At 42.8% G+C, this 16,392-nt stretch overlaps 1 protein-coding gene across 4 annotated transcripts in view; it reads right to left on the bottom strand.

Moving 5' to 3' along the window:
• The window catches only part of LOC109930475 (chromodomain Y-like protein 2), a 109,696-nt gene that overhangs the window by 92,231 nt on the left and 1,073 nt on the right, over positions 1–16,392 (bottom strand). The window lies entirely within an intron of this gene.

Genomic DNA, 16,392 nt, shown 5'->3' with positions numbered 1-16,392 from the left:
TTCCAATGAGACTCCCTCATTCTTCTAAACTGTAGTAAGTACAAGCCCAGTTGATCCACTCTCTCGTCGTAAGACAAGTTTATTATCCCAGGAATCAGTCTGGTGAGCCTCCACTGCACTCCTTCTATGACACCCTCTTGAATAAGATCAAAACTGCTTACAATACTCCAGGGGGTAGCAAGAACTGCACATACAGGAATCAGAGTCAATGCAGTGTGGACCTGGAGGAACAGGTCAGGCAGCATCAGAGGAGCAGGAAAGTCGACTTTTCGGGTTTACCCCCTTCATTAGTGATATCCACTAGAAGCTATCTTCAAGTATAAATTTGGCAAGAGACCAGCAGAAACCTCAGGCGAAACAGCACAAAACCTAATTCTTCCAAACAGTCTGATAACTTACAACTATGAGTCAGAATTCTAACACACTGCAACAAATAGACAAATTGGTATATTGCAGCTGAAAGTCTCCTCAGAGTAAGTTAACATTCCTAAAGCAGTAAGATAAGTAGATTTGACAGTGTTTTTCATTAATCCTTAAAATCAGGCTGAAATGTTACATTCCATCTTGTCAGTTGGTTTAATATTGTGTTACAATAAATGCACAAATTAGGAATCAATCATAACTGTAAAGTTCTTGTTTATGAAGATGTCATCCATGAAAATATAAGCCCTGACATTATTTTCCTCTAAATTCACCAATAATGTTTGGCTGCTGATATTATGAGTCCTTTGTCTCTTATACTTCTGTAAATCTGTAAGGTGGAAAGCTGGCATTTTTTTAATTAAACTGTGAAACAATAGAAACAGTTATGCAATGGCTAGAACATCTGCGTAGAATGGAAATATTACACCTGATTTTAACTTCAAATACAATGGGGAATGGTGTGGGTGTGAAATGTTCACAATAATTCTTAAGAAATGGCTCATAAGCAATTTCAACAAAGTGGGTAAAGTGGCCAGATTAGAATGCAGACCTGATTGTCAATTTAATTTTAGTGTATGAGTGGGACAAATGTCTTTTGACAGGGAGAGGTGGCAAAAGTCATGAGCACCCTGAAAATTAATCTTTTCAATTCCCCTGAATTCCATTTTTGATCATTCCTATGATATGCACCAAGTCCCCAAAATAAATATCTGAATATATTTAAATATAGTGCAATAGGAGCTGGTGTTACTGTCACTCCAAATTTCCTGTTTTCCCCACTAATAACACAAGCTGGGTATGTTAGACTAAGAATTGATTTGTTTCACACACCTACTTGAGTTTTTTAAGGACATAAGTAGGAGAATAGGGAGGGAGAACCAATGCACTTGGTGCATTTCAATTTTCAGAAAGCTTTTGATGAAGTCACACATAAAAGATTAATGTGCAAAATCAAAGCACTTGGAATTGGCAGTAATGTACTAGCACAGACTGAAATTTTTGTTTAGCAGACAGGAAACAGAGAGTAGGAATCAAATAGATTGTTTTCAGAGTGGAATGTAGTGATGAGTGGTGAACAACGGGAATCAATACTTGGGCCCCAACAACATCAATATGGAATCAAATGTACTATTTCCAAACTTTGCTGATGACACAACTAGCTGGGAGTGTGAGGGTGACTTAAACAAATTGAGTGAATAGGCTAATGCATGGCAGATGCAGAATAATGTGGTTAACTATGGTGTTGTCCACTTCAGTAGGAAAAAACAGAATGACAGAGTATTATTTACATTGCAATAGATCATAGAATCCCTACACAGTGGAAGAAGGCCATTTGCCCACTGAGTTCACACTGACCCTCTGAAGAATATCCCACCCAAACCCACCCTATCCCTGCATTTTCCATGGCGAATTCATTTAGCCAGCACGTCCCTTGACAGTACGGGCAATTTAGCATGGCAAATTCATCTAACCTGCACATCTTTGGACTGTGGGAGGAAGCCAGAGCACCTAAAGGAAACCCACAAAGACACAAGGAGAATATGCAAACTCGACACAGACAGTCGCCTGAGGCTGGAATCAAACCTGGGTTCCTGGCGCTGTGAGGCAGCAGTGCTAACCCCTGAGCCACCTTGCCACTCCTTTGGGGATGCTTGTGTCCAAATGAACCTGGGTATCCTTATACACCAAAGTAAGAATGCAAGTGAAACAAGCAGTCAGGAAGGCAAATGTCATGTTAGCTTCCATTGCAAGAGGAACTGAGCACAGGAGCGAGAAAGTCTTACCGGAGCTGAACAGTGCCCTAGTGAGATCACACCTGGAGTAATGTAGTGTGGAGCTGGAGGAGGACGGCAGGTTAGGCAGCATTAGAGGTGCAGGAAAGTCGATGTTTCAGGCATACACTCTTCACCAGTGAATATTCAGGGCCCGTATTGAATAGAAATACATGTTTTGATTTGCATTTCTTTACAATGGTGTGCAAGTTTTATTTAAATAACTGCATTTACATTCAGGAACACAGGACTGAATCTTATCATCTTTTGACAAAATGTTATTTTCGTCGAGTTTCATGGTCCATTCCCTCCACAAGTTCTAGTGAGTTTTTTTCAAAATCCCAAATTTGTCTCATTAACTACTTACCACTCCCCTCGGATGCCCCCCTCATTTGATGCTAGCTCAATTCATCCACTTGCTGAAGCTGGAAGTATCTGTCACTGTCAGAATATCCCAGCAAACCTAGTGCTAGCACCATTTGTAAAAAAACCATTGTGCACCCTGTCAAGTGCTGGCAATCCAGAGCTATGCTGTGCAATTCATGATATTTGCCCCAGATCTAGCTGATGAGAATAAATTAGCTCTCTGCTTTGTGGACAGTGAACCTGGAGGTCCTACTTGATGGGGTGGTAAAGAAGAAGGTCATTCTCTTCCCATGAAACTAGTAGGGAAGGCCAGAACACCAGGCCCTGCCAGCCTGGTCCAACGTTGCCAGTTGGGTCAGTGCAGTCTCAGCCATCTGAAGATATGCCCAGTAGTATAGAGAGAAAATCAATGCCTTGTCTGCTCCACCAGGGTAAATGTTATCATCTGCTTTCTACCACCGCAGACTCACTCTATCTCTGTACTGCACTCAGTCCTACCTAGGCTCAATCTCTTTCACTCTCACTATTGCACGTAGCATCCTCCCTCACTCGCACTTACTCCCCAGTCTCTCACATTACTAAACCTGCAAGTCCTCTGCACTGCCAATTCACTTACGTGGGATATCTTACCAACTTTAATAAGTTTTCATTATAAACAACAGTGTTCTATCTTTTTTTCAGAAGCCCCTTTTTTAATGGAGTGCTTGCAGACCGGGCTGAGTCATCTTCTGCAGTGCAGAGAGGAGAAGACAAGCTAGTGTGTCTGAAAGACCAAGATATTATTGGTTTTCTGACTTTTATTTTGTTATCATTTAAAGGACTTGCTCTGTCACTCTGAATTTCTACTTGTTTAAAGCTACCTTTTGTATTTGGGGAGCTGTGTTTAAAATTTTGCAACTTGCAAACCACTGGATGACTGTGCTGCTACATCACATAGAAGTTAATTTTATTACAGTCGGCAAAAAGACAGAGGGCTGATGAATGGCTACTTACCGTTTACGGATTTAAAAGGATGAAAGCATGATAAGTTTTTTTTAACCTAGGAAGTTATTACGTGTAACACACTGAAAAAAGTGAGGGAGTAGCAGATTCTCTGACCTTTCAAAGGGAACTGATTTTTAAAAGCAATAATTTTTCACATCTTGGGAAAAGTTGTATGGTTTGGTCTTTTTAAGAGCCAGCAGGTTCACACTGGGTTGAATGGACTTAACATTATAAGAGAGGTGGTGGTAAACTCACTTCAGTCTAAACCGCCTCTGAACAGTTTTGGTTCCCTTATCTAAGGCAAGATAAAATGACATTGAAATTAGTCCAGAGAAAGTTCACTAGGTTGGTCTCAGGTATGGAAAGATTGAGTAGTTTAGACCTGTACTCATTCAAGATTAAGCGAAAGGGAGGAGATCTTATTGAAGTAGATGGTATTGAGGTATGTAAGATTATGACGGGCATGGATAGAGTGTACAGGGAGCAGTTAGGGCCAATAACAAGGGGCACAATTATAAGGTAAAAGAAAGGAGGTTTAGTTGGGATTTGAGAAAAAAAACTTTTTTACACAGATGTGGTGGGAATCTGGAATAAACTGCCTGGGAGACAGTATAAGTGGAAAAACCTCTCAACCTTTAGAAAGTACATGGATAAATAAGTGAAATATCATGACATTCAAGGCTATAGGCTCAGTGCAGGAGAGATCCAATGGGCTGAAGGGCCTTCTCTATACTGTATGACTCTCTGACTCTCTCTCTGTCTTTGACACTATTCTTGGGGGGTGTGACAGAATAAATGCTTGATTGAGGACTACTCCACTTAGACTTTGGGACATGGCCATTTACTTGAAATACATGTTGTATGTTTGCCTCTTCAGCTGCTGGCACATAGTGCAGCTATAAGATTGACATAAGATGGTGCTGCATAGCAACATGCCCAACCCTAGACTGATACTGCTGACAAACATGACAAGCTTCCCGGATTTGTGCCTGTGCTAAGTCACCAGATAATACAGCAGAACTGTGAATCATTAAGTTCTGTCTTTCGGGCAAAGTCCTAAAATGCAAGACTAGGCAAATCAAGGTATGAATTCTGTGACCATCCAGGTAAAGAAGCAAGCGGCCCTGAGACACAGCCTGGTCAAAGCTGAGAGCGGCATGCCAGTCCCTGCACATAATGTGCCCTTGCAGCAGCATTTCAGTGACAGATGCTGGAGCAATGCAAAGTGCAGTATTGAAGAACAGAAATGTACTGCGAGTAGATTAGAGTTGTGCCACAATAGTGCAGAGAACTTGGCGTGTGTCGAATACCAGTGTCTGTGGATATGGCTGCATGTGCCCATTGCCTATGGAACATGCCCCAAGATGTTGATGTGTCCAAAATGGTGGTTTGGAAGAGTAAGTGGCGAGCTGGAGTTGCCAGGGACCCTGCTCTGATTCTCATGTTAGGAATTCTCAGCGTCTCGTTTACATCTACTGGGTGGTAGAATAGGAGAGCGTGCATTGCTGAGGGGAGATTAAGTAACAATGAGGGTGACATTGATTTGATTTATTGTTGTCACATGTACCGAGAAACAGTGAAAAGTATTGTATTGCGTACAAATCAGACAAATCATAACTTACATTATTACACCATGGTAATAGAACAGAATGCAGAATATAGTGTTACAGCTACAGGGAAGGTGCAGAGAAAGATTAACTCTAATACGTGAGATGTCCGTTCATAACTCCGATGCGATGGGCCAATGAGCCAAGGAGTGGCAGATGAAGATTAATTTAGATACATGTGAGATATTGCATTTTGGAAAGGCAAGTCAGGGCAGGACTAAATTGTAGGGTCCTGGGGATTGTTACCAAACAAGGAGAACTTGGGGTGCAGGTTCATAGTTTTCCTTAAGAGTGGAATCACAGGTAGACAGGATAGAGAAGAAGGCATTTGGTACACTTGCCTTTATTGGTCAGTGCATTGACTATAGCAGTTGGGTTGGCAAGTTGCAGCTGTACAGGACATTGGTTTGGCCACCTTTGGAATACTGTGTTCAGTTCTGGTCTCCCTGCTATAGGAAAGATTTTGTGAAACTTGAAAGGGTTCAGAAAAGATTTACAAGGATGTTGCCAGTGTTGGAGGTTTTGAGCTATAGGGAGACACTGAATAGGCTGGAGATATTTTGCCTGGAGCATCGGAGGCTGAGGAGTGACATTAAAGAGGTTTATAAAATCATGATGGGCATGGATAGGGTAAGTAGACAAGGTCTTTTCCCTGGAGTGGAGGAGTCCAAAACTAGAGGGCCAGGTTTAAGGTGAGAGAGGAAGGATTTAAAAGGGACCTAAGGGACAATATTTTCATGCAGAGAGTGGTCTGTTTATGGCATGAGCTGCCAAAGGAAGTGGTCGAGGTTGGTACAATTACAACATTTAAAAGGCATCTGGATGGGTACATAAAAAGGAAGAGTTTAGAGGGATATGGCCAAATGCTGGAAAATGGAACTAGATTAATTCAGGATATCTGGTTGGCATGGATGAGTTGGACCAAAGGGTCTGTCTCCGTGCTACACATCTCCATGACTCCGTAACTTTAAGTCTGATAACAGCAGGGAAGAAATTGTTCTTAAATCTGTTGGTATCTGTTTTCAAAATTTTGTATCTTTTGTTCGATTGAAGAGGACCAAAGAGAGTATAACCAGGGTGGACATGTTCTTTGATTGTGTTGGCTGCTTTCCCGAGGTATCAGAAAGTATAGATGGAGTCAATGGGGAGATTTCTGGTTTTCATGATGGACTGGGCTGCATTCACAACTCTCTGTAATTTCTTATGGTCTTGGGAAGAGCAGTTGCCATACCAAGCCGGTTTCTATGGTGCATCAATAAAAAGTGGTGAGAGTCATTGTGGACATACTGAATTTCCTTAGCCTCCTGACATTGAGGTACAGATTATTGTCTTTACACCATGCCACTAAGGTCTCTATCTCTTTCCTGTACTCTGTCTTATCGCTCTTTGAGATTCGATATACAGCGGTGGTGTCATCAGCAAATTTGTAAATGGAGTTAGCGTTGAATTTGGCCACAGAGCCAGGATTGTATAAAGAGGACAGTATGGGACTGAGTGCAAAGCCTTGTGGGTCACCAGTTATTTTCTGCCTAGTTATTTTCTATAGCAGACCATTAGTTATTGTGAGATATCTCTCTCTTACACTGGCAAGAGGTTTCTGTCAGAATGTTCAAAATGGAATCTCTCTTTGTCTATACAGTTTGTCTTTTTGTATTATTAAAAGCTGATGTGCTCACCTGTTACCAGGTGGCCTTTGCAAAAAACTAAGTCATGTTCCATGTTGCCATTTTGCAAACAGCCCCCTTCCCCCAATTGGGTTTCTTGGTGGTTTTGGTCAGTAATGACCTTGTCACAATAAGTCATCAATAAGATATTACTATTTCGTGGATGAGAGTCCTTAAATGTCCCTCTGTGATCTGCTTTGACCTTGCAGTTGTATAGTCAGGAGACTTATAGCAGCCATGTTTTGCCAAAAGAAATAGTCTTTAAAACAGTTTCTTTCCCTAAAACGTATTAGATAATAACTTCACACTCTTGGCACACTATAAATGCAGTGACTCCTATAGCTACTCTGAAATAGGTCAACAACAGTTTGAATTTATACAGCACCTTTAACATAATTAACTTCAGCGGAGGCTTATACACAAAATTTGACACCAAGCTACATAAGGCAATACATCACCGAAGGTGCAGTCAAGAGGAGATTCTTGAAGAAGGAGAGAGAGCTGGAAAGGTTCAAATCGGGAACTTCACAGCATAGGGCCTAGGCGGCTGAAGGTACAGCCACCAAAGTTGTATCAATTAAAACTAGAAAGTCTCAAAAGATCAGAAATAGAGGAGTGCAGATATCTGAGGAAGTTATGGGAATGGAAACAGAACCAGAGGCCTGGGAGGTATTTGAAAGCAAGTTTGAGAATTCTGCAATCAAGGCGTTGCCGAAATGGTAGCCAGTACAAGTGTAATGGGTGTGTTGGGCTTAGTGTGAGCAAGGATTCTCCCAGTTTCTCCATTAGAGTCAGGGAGTCATGCACCGTAGAAACTGGCCTATTGGCCTGCCATGTCTATGCCATTCCACACACCAAGCTACACTGATCCCATTTATCTACACTCAGTCCATAGCCTACTAAGCCCTGGCATTTTAAGTGCTCAGCTAGATGCTTCTTAAATGTAGCAAGAGTACTTGTCTCCACTATCTTCTCAAGCAGCGTGCTCCATGTTCCTACTGCCCTCTGGGTGATTTTTTTTCTCTCAGATCTCCTTAATCTCTTCGACCTAAACTTGTGCCCTCTGGTCTGAGGTATGACTGCCATGGAGAAAAGATTCTCTTGATCTGCACTGTCTATGCCTCTCTTAATGTTGTATATTTTAATCAGATACCCTCTCAGCCTCCTCTGCTCCAAGGAAAAAAAACCCAGCCGAACCAATCACTCCTTCTAACTGAGACTTTTCATCCTGGCGAATCTTCTCTGCACCCTCTCCGGTGCAATCACATGGTGACCAGAACTGCACACTGTATTCCATCTATGGCCTAACGAATGTTATATATAGCTGTAACAAGACATCCTTGCACCTGCATTGTACACCCTGGCTAATGAAGGCAAGCATCCCGTATGTCTTATTCACCACCCTGTTGACCTATGCTGACACCTTCAGGTATCCATGGACGTGTACTCCGAGATCCCTTTGATCTTCAGTAATCCTTAGGGACCTACCATACATTATATATATATCCTTCCCTTATTGAACTGCTCACAAGGCATCACCTCCTACATATCAGAATTAAATTCCATCTGTCGTTGCTCTACCCAATTTACCAGCTGCTCAATATCAGACTGTAGCCTGAGACCACCAATTTTTGTATTATCTACAAACTTACTAATTATACCTTCTACATTCACATGCAAGTCATTAATGTACGTAACAAACAGTAAGGATCCCAGCACCGATCCCTTTGGTACACCAGTGGTCGCAGGCTTCCAATGATAAAAATAACTCCCCACCATCACTCTTTGCCTCCTATTTGCAAGCTAATTTTGGATTCAGTTTGCCAAATTGTCTTGGATCCCATGGGCTGTTACCTTTTGTGGGATCTTGTCAAAAGCCTGACTGAAGTCTGTATAAACCACATCAATTGCATTACCCTCATCAACACATTTAGTCACCTTTTCAAAAAACTCAATTAAATTAGTCAGACAGGATCTCCCTCAAACAAATGCATGCTGGCTATCTCTGATCAATCTCTGCTTTTCCAAGTTGCTTAATCCTGTCTCTCAGAATTTTGTCCTATAATTTCCCTTCCATTAACATCAGACTAACTGAGCTGTAATTACTTGGCCTATCCCTGCTATCCTTCTTGAACAAAGAAAATCCGGTAGCTATCCTCCAATCATCTGGCACTTTAACTGTGGCCAGTGACGTATTAAATATCTTTGCCAGGGCCCCTGCAGTCTCTTCCCTTGCCTCCCATAACAGCGCAGATACATTTCATCAGGCCCTGGAGATTAATGCACCTTCACACTCACTAAAACATCTAATACCTTCTCCTTATTAATCTTAATATATTCTTCGAGAACATCACCATCCCAACTGAAATCCCTGGCTACACCTGCAGTTGTTCAGATGCTACAATCTATCATACCTGCACTTCTGATATATCTTCCTTTTCTCCTCAACCAAGGTTTTGCCACCACATGCTTAACGAGGCAATTGATCACATTCCTCCTATTTTTTTTGCAGCTCTTCATACCCTTTTCTCTTCTTTCCCAGAACCATGACAGAGTTTCCCTTTGTCCTCACCTTCCACCCCAGTGACCTTCACATTTAATTGACCCAATGCAGTGTCACTATCAAACAGATCCTCACCTCTCCTTCCGAGGGAGTGTTCACTCCACACCATCTCAGCCACTCTTCAACCACCTCCAAAACTCCCCACTTTCCATTGTAATTGATTCAGCAAATCCAGGAGATGAACACCCACCTGCATCCACCTTACCGCAGCCCCACCACACCCTATTTATTTCTCAGCTCCCTTCCCCCTCCCCAGTCCTGATGAAAGGTGTAAACCCAAAACATCAGCTTTCCTGCTCCTCTGAGGCTGTCTGACCTGCTGTGTTCTTCCAGCTCCACACTGTATTGACTCTGACTCCAGCATCTACAGTTCTTGCTGTCTCCACCCATCTTTATCTCCTCCCTCCCACTTTGCAGAGAGACACACTCTCCAGGTGAAATAGTGATGCATTTGTCCTTACTTTAATTCAGCATTGTTATTGGTTTCCTATAAAAAGGGCTTTTCTGATGAAGGTTCTAGGCCTGAAACATCAGCCTTTCCGCTCCTATGATGCTGCTTGGCCTGCTGTGTTCATCCAGCCCTGCACCTTGTTGTCTTGCATTTAGAGGGAGTATTTTAACCTTTGAGCATCATGACTTTTAGGACAGATATGAAGCCTGCTTTTGGGCAAGTTTAAACCAGAAGAAAATTTGGCATGTACTCTCACACAACCACAAACACAATGAAAAATATTCATTCTCTCATGCATACAGACAAACAGATGTATGTAAAGACATATTTTGGAGGAAAAAACATGAAGCTAGAAGATGAACACATATCAAAATTGAACCATGTGATGTAAGTGTTAGGCTGGATTCTGCTCTCCTGACTGTAGAAATTGATGAATTGATTAATTTATTGTTGTCACATGTAACGAGATACAGTGAAAAGTGTTGTTTTGCATGCTATACAGCCAGATTGCACTATACAGAGTGCATCAGGGTGGTAGAACAGAGTGCAGAACACAGTGTTACAGCCGCAGAGAAGGTGCAGAGTCAGAGATCAGAATTAATGTTTGGGAGTCAGTTCAAAAGCTTGATAACAGTGGGAAAGAAGCTGTTCTTGAATCTGCTTGTACATGTATTCAAACTTTGATATCTTCTGCCTGATGGAAAAGGGGTGGAAGACAGTATAACTGAGGTGGGAGAGTCTTTGATTATATTGGTTACTTTTCTGAGGCAGCAGCTAGTACATGTGATGGACTGGGCTGTGTTCATGACTCTGTAATTTCTTGTGGTCTGGGAGCAGTTGCCAAACCACACTGTGATGCATCCAGATAGGATGCTTTCTATGGTGCATCTACAACAATTGGTAAGAGTCCTTGTGGACATGCTGAATTGCCTTAGCCTCCTGAGGAAGTAGAGACATTGGTGTGCTTTCTTGACCGTCGCGTCGACATGGGTAGACCAGGGCAGATTGTTGGTGATCTTCACTCCTAGGAACATGACGCTCTCAACCATCCCGACCTCAGCACCATTGATGCAGACAGGGGCATGCCCTCCACTCCACTTCCTGAAGCAAATGACCAGCTCCTTCATTTTTCTGATGTTGATGGAGAGATTGTTGTCTTTACACCATTACCATTCAGCACTCAATCTCTGACCTGTATTCTGTCTGGTCATTGTTTGAAGTCCAACTTACAACGGTGGTGTCATCAGCAAACTTGTAAATAGAGTTGGGGCGGAATTTGGCCACACAGCCATGTGTGTATAAGGAGTGCAGTAGGAGGCTGAGTTTTCAGCCATGTGGGTATCAGTGTTGAGGATTATGCTGGAGGAAGTGTTGTCGCCTCTTCTTACTGATTGCAATCTATGGGTCAGGAAGTCAAGGATCCAGTTACAGAGTGGGAGCTCAGACCCAAGTCTCAGAGTTTAGAGCTTGTTTGGAATTATGGTGTTGAAGATGGAATTGTAGTCAATAAGTAGAAACCTGACTTAGGTATTCTTGTTATCCAGATGTTCCAGGGATGAGTGTAGGGCCAGGCAGATGGCATCTACTGTGGACCTGTTATGACGGTAGGCAAATTGGAAAGGATAAAGACAGTTTAGTTGGCTGGAGTTGATGTGGCCATGACTAACCTCTCAAAGCACATCATAATTCTGGAGGTCAGAGCCACAGGGCGGTAGTCATTGAGGCACGCTGCATGATTCTTCTATCGCACTGGGATGATGGTGGTCTTCTTGAAGCAACTGGGGACTTCAGATTGTAGTAAGAAGGGGTTCAAGATGTCTGTGAATACCCATACCAGCTGGTCCACACACAATCTGAACGTATGGCCAGGGAGACCATCCAGGCTGGTCTCTTTCCGTGTGTTCACTCTCAGGAAGACGGATCTAACATCTGTGGTGTTGACGGGGGTGTACAGGTGCATCTGAGGCTGTTGGGATAGGTGACATCGTTTCATTGACCTTCAGTTTAAAGCAAGCACAGAATGCACTGAGCTTGTTGGGTAGGGATGTACTATTCCTGCAGTTCTGTTCAACTTCGCTTTGCAGCCAGTTTTGTCATGCAAGACTTGCCACAAACAATAGGCGTCCATGTGATTGGTCTGGGTCTCAATCTTAGTTTGGTAGTGCTTCTTGGCATCTCTAATGGACTTATGAAGATCCTACCTGGATTTCCTGTGGAGGCCAGGGTTGCCCAGCTTTACTGCCTCAGACCTCAACTTCAATACGGAGTGGATCTCCCAGTTCATCCATGGTTTCTGGTTGGGGTACATTTGGATTAAGTTCTTTGGCACACAGTCCTCTACACACTTACTAATGAAGTCTGTGACAGTAGTGGCATACTCATTTAGGTTGGCTGCTGAGTTCTTGAATATGGACTAGTCCACCAACTCTAAGCAGTCTCGTAGAAGTCCTTCTCTTGCCTCATACCAACACTGTACTACTTTCTTTATTGGGTCCTCATGCTTCAATTTCTGCTTGTAAGCCGGGAGGAGGAGCACAGCATTCTGATCTGATTTTCCAAAATGCGGACGGGGGATGGAGCGGTAGACATCTTTGATCTTTGTATAGCAATGGTCAAGGATGTTCAGATCTCTGGTGGGACAGGAGAAGGATTGATGGTATTTTGGTAGCACATTCTTGAGGTTGGCCTGATTGAAGTCTCTGGCTACGATGAACAAAACCTCGGGGTATTCTGTCTCAAGACTATCTGTAGTGTTGTATACTTGGTGCACCTTTTTACTTCTGCATGGAGTGGGATGTAGATTGCTGTCAGGAATTGGATCAAAATTCTGGAATTCCCTCCCTAATGGCATTGTAGATTAACCCACACTAGGTGGACTGCAGTGGTTCAAGAAGGCAGCTCACCACCACCTTCTCATGGGCAACTAGGGTCGGGCAATAAATGTTGGCCAGCCAGCAATGCTCATATCCCCCAAATGAATGAATAAAATAAAGGACAGCGGAGGTGAACTTGCATAGTAGGTAGTAGGGAGAGCACTTTAAGATATTCTAGATCCGGGAAGTTGTGACTCCCAGAGTTGCCATATCTGAGCACCAAGAGGTGTTGATTGGGAAGAAAACCCCAGTGCCCCATGCCTCGCCCGAGGATGCCAGGTGGCCCATTCGGTGAGCTGAGAAACCCTCAGTATATAAGGCACAGTCAGGTGTAGCAGGAGGGAGCCATGTCTCCGTAAAAGGGAGCACACAGCAGTCTCTTCATTCCCTTTGGAAAGTGAGTCCAGCTTTAAGTTCATCCATCTTGTTTTCAATGGCTTGGATGTTTGCCAGGAGTATGCTGGGAGGCAGGACTTGAAACCCTGAAGTTTCAGTCTGACCTGAAATCTAGAGCATCTCCCATGCTTCCTGGGTAGGTGGCTGCTCCGAATCAATCCCGGGTGTCGGTGAGAAAAGTCTGCTGTTCCGAGAGGTGTGTGTTCCCGATGGGGTCCTGGGTACCAGTTGTGGCCCTGAGCATTCCAGGGGTTCTTGTGGCCAGTTGGGCCTCCTCCATGTCGGGTCAGCATTGGAAGTTGAACTTGGTTGGTTGTCGAAACTTTAAACCTGAAAGCAGATTTAAGAGAACATTGTTAGTAATTCTGATTGAGTTGAGAATTGAGGTTTAGGAGAGCAGAACAATGATAAGATATGTAAGAATAAGATCTGCTGCAGACAGCTCACAAAATGTCGCTATGCTCTGGCGCCATCTTGAATTCTTGAAATGGTCTCAGGATTAGACCTGGTGTGTTTTTTTTTTAGACTGACTGGTTTTTCCCTGGTGCTTTGAGTGCAAGATTTGTTCACTGAAGACAGGTTTCATACCCTGAGTAAATGATTCCGTTGTTCACACAAAATGGTGTGGAAGTTCAAAGCTGAAGCCATTGCTACACAATGGGGAGAAGGATGGGTTGTTCATGCCTACTCACGATTAAATGGCTCTGTCTTGTTAAGTATCACAAAAGGACACGTGAGTTCTGGACTTGAGTTTTGGGTAAATACCCAGTCTACAGGAAGTGTAAATTTGTAAGTAGTTTTTGCTTTGCAAATGTCTGTGCAAGAGAGGGCATTTCCAGCCAGCATCATTTACATTTTAAGAACTTCTCAGAAGCATGTCCCAACATGAGGTAATCTGACTGGAAATCATGAAAGGTCTGCTGACTCCCAGCAGCCGTGTATGGCAGCATTTTGATTGCTTTTGAAAGTTAATTTTAAAAAGTCAATGTTGACTGAAATCTGCATCGTGAAAGCGAGAATTATGACAACAAGCAGCAAACAACAAAAATTATGACATCCTTTCTGGAAACGATAGTATGCAGGCTCGCCTTTTCAGGCTGCAGTACCTTATGTATTGAAGAGACCCAATGTGGTGATGGTTTTGAAGAATGCCTTTCAGTCTTCAAACATGACCCTCGAGTTTCAGATCTTTCATTGTTTTAATTCCTCGTCCGACCCCTCCAGTCTGATCTCTGTGCCCTTCTCAGAAAATGTCCTCATGCAGTTCAATGGTAGCTTAAGGAATGGTATGTCAACAGGCCTTCAGTCTGAACATTGAGTTCGACAATTTCAGATCTTAGCCATTGTCTAACTTTATTCAAATTGTAGCTGTGAAAACAATTCAGCCATCAATAACAGCTCCTCTGGACTCACTTTTCTTTGTTCCAGAATCACCCCCTACGTTCAATGTTTAGTATCGACAACCTTCCTCAATATTATAAGACCTTGCCATTCTATTCCTCCTCTCTCCCTTCCCTTTCCTTGATTCCATATGTGTTTCAAACTTGTTAATTCACAAAATTCTTCCCCCTCTGATAAAAAGTCATTGAGCTGAAACTCTAATTTTGTTTCTTCCTCCACACCAGCGACCTGACCTGCTGTATGTATTTCTAGAACTTTTCCATTTTCATTCGAGGAGATGTTGGACAACTTACCAAAAACTTGCTGGAAATAATAACATATTCCTTAAAAGTTAAAGGGAGAGAAAGAGTTGGAGAACTTCAGCCAAGAACTTTCAGTGCTTTAAACCTAGGCAAAGGAAGACATAGCTGCAAAATGATCAGCAATAAAGATCTAGGTCATGTTTAAGGGCCTCTTCAGTTTCATTGGCAATGATATACCAATTGTAAAGTAGCAATTCGGATTCTATGTATATCATGAGTACCTGCTTTCCAAATTAAACTGTTTAACACCTGACCCGGGCAGGTTAGTTCACTGCCAGGTGTAAGCCCTCTGAAAATAATCAATCATTGATTGCCAATCAATCATTCATTGATTATAATGGAGTGTTCATTCTGCCCTCACTTTCAGTTTGTGGTCTCTAGCAATGCCTCAATCTCAAAATTAATCAAAAAAGGATTTGCTATTATACTGCTCATACCATGACTTAGGTTGTCCCAAAGAGCTTTACAATCAATGGCATGCTTTCAAAGTGTAGTCACTGTGTATTGTAGGAAGTGTGGCAGCCAATTTACACACATGTTCACATAAATGGCAATATGATGTGTTATTGAATGAATGACAAATATAGGCCAGGACAGGAGAACTCCTCAACTCCACTTTGAAGTATAAATTGCTTATATCCACTGGGGAGACTGGTTGGCACTTTTGTTTAATGTCTCACCTGGCAGGCAGCACTTCTTATGATGTACCATTTCTGGTACAATGGCATATGACAGTACCAATGACAATGATGTAAATGAAGATGTTAGTAGAGAGGAGCATGTAATGGAGCAGGAGAGAAAGACTGTTTGAGGGTGTGTTACAAAGCTGACGAAAGTGAAAGGATCTATGATAAGTACAAATTAGTCATGTTAGGGACTCAGAATTAGCAACCTAGTAAACCAGTGCAGTTTCTCAGAGTGCCAGTGCCCAAGAGAGTGTAGAATCCATGAAGAGACAAGCAGCAGGCACAGCCCAAAGACTGGAATACAACTGCTCAGGGCACGGTTACAGCAGAGTTACCTCAAGACTGCCATTCATTCAGTTCTGCACTGGACATGTAGCTGGGAATTTTAAACTCAGGTCTGGAGTGGGACTTGAACCTGCAAATACAAAGTTGCTGGAAAAGCTCAGCAGGTCTGGCAGCATCTGTGAAGGAAAAAACAGAGTTAATGTTTCAGATCCAGTGACCCTTCTTCAGAACTGATGGTGGTTGGCAAAACATTAGTTTATATGCAAAAAAACCAGGAGGGGGATGGGGTAGGGAGTAACCGATAGGATAGAGCCTAAATAGAGAGATGAGCAGTTGGACAGACAAAGAGTTGATAACGATCAGGCTGCGAGAGTGAATAGTTGTTAATGGGGACTCTTAGTGACGAATAATAGGTCGTGTGTAATGGCAGGCTATGTGGTAACAAGGACTGGTGTATGGGCTAGGGGGCTAGGACATGGGAGAGTTCAGGCCCTAAAATTATTGAACTCGATATTGAATCCGGAAGGCTGTAGGGTCCCCAAGTGGAAAATGAGGCGTTGTTCCTCCAGCTTGCGTTGGGCTTCGCTGGAACACTGCAGCAAGCCAGAGACAGAGATGC

Source organism: Rhincodon typus, chromosome 15 (assembly GCF_021869965.1).
Source record: "Rhincodon typus isolate 14 chromosome 15, sRhiTyp1.1, whole genome shotgun sequence".
NCBI lineage: Eukaryota > Metazoa > Chordata > Chondrichthyes > Orectolobiformes > Rhincodontidae > Rhincodon > Rhincodon typus.
This window is presented reverse-complemented; position numbering and strand designations above follow the sequence as displayed.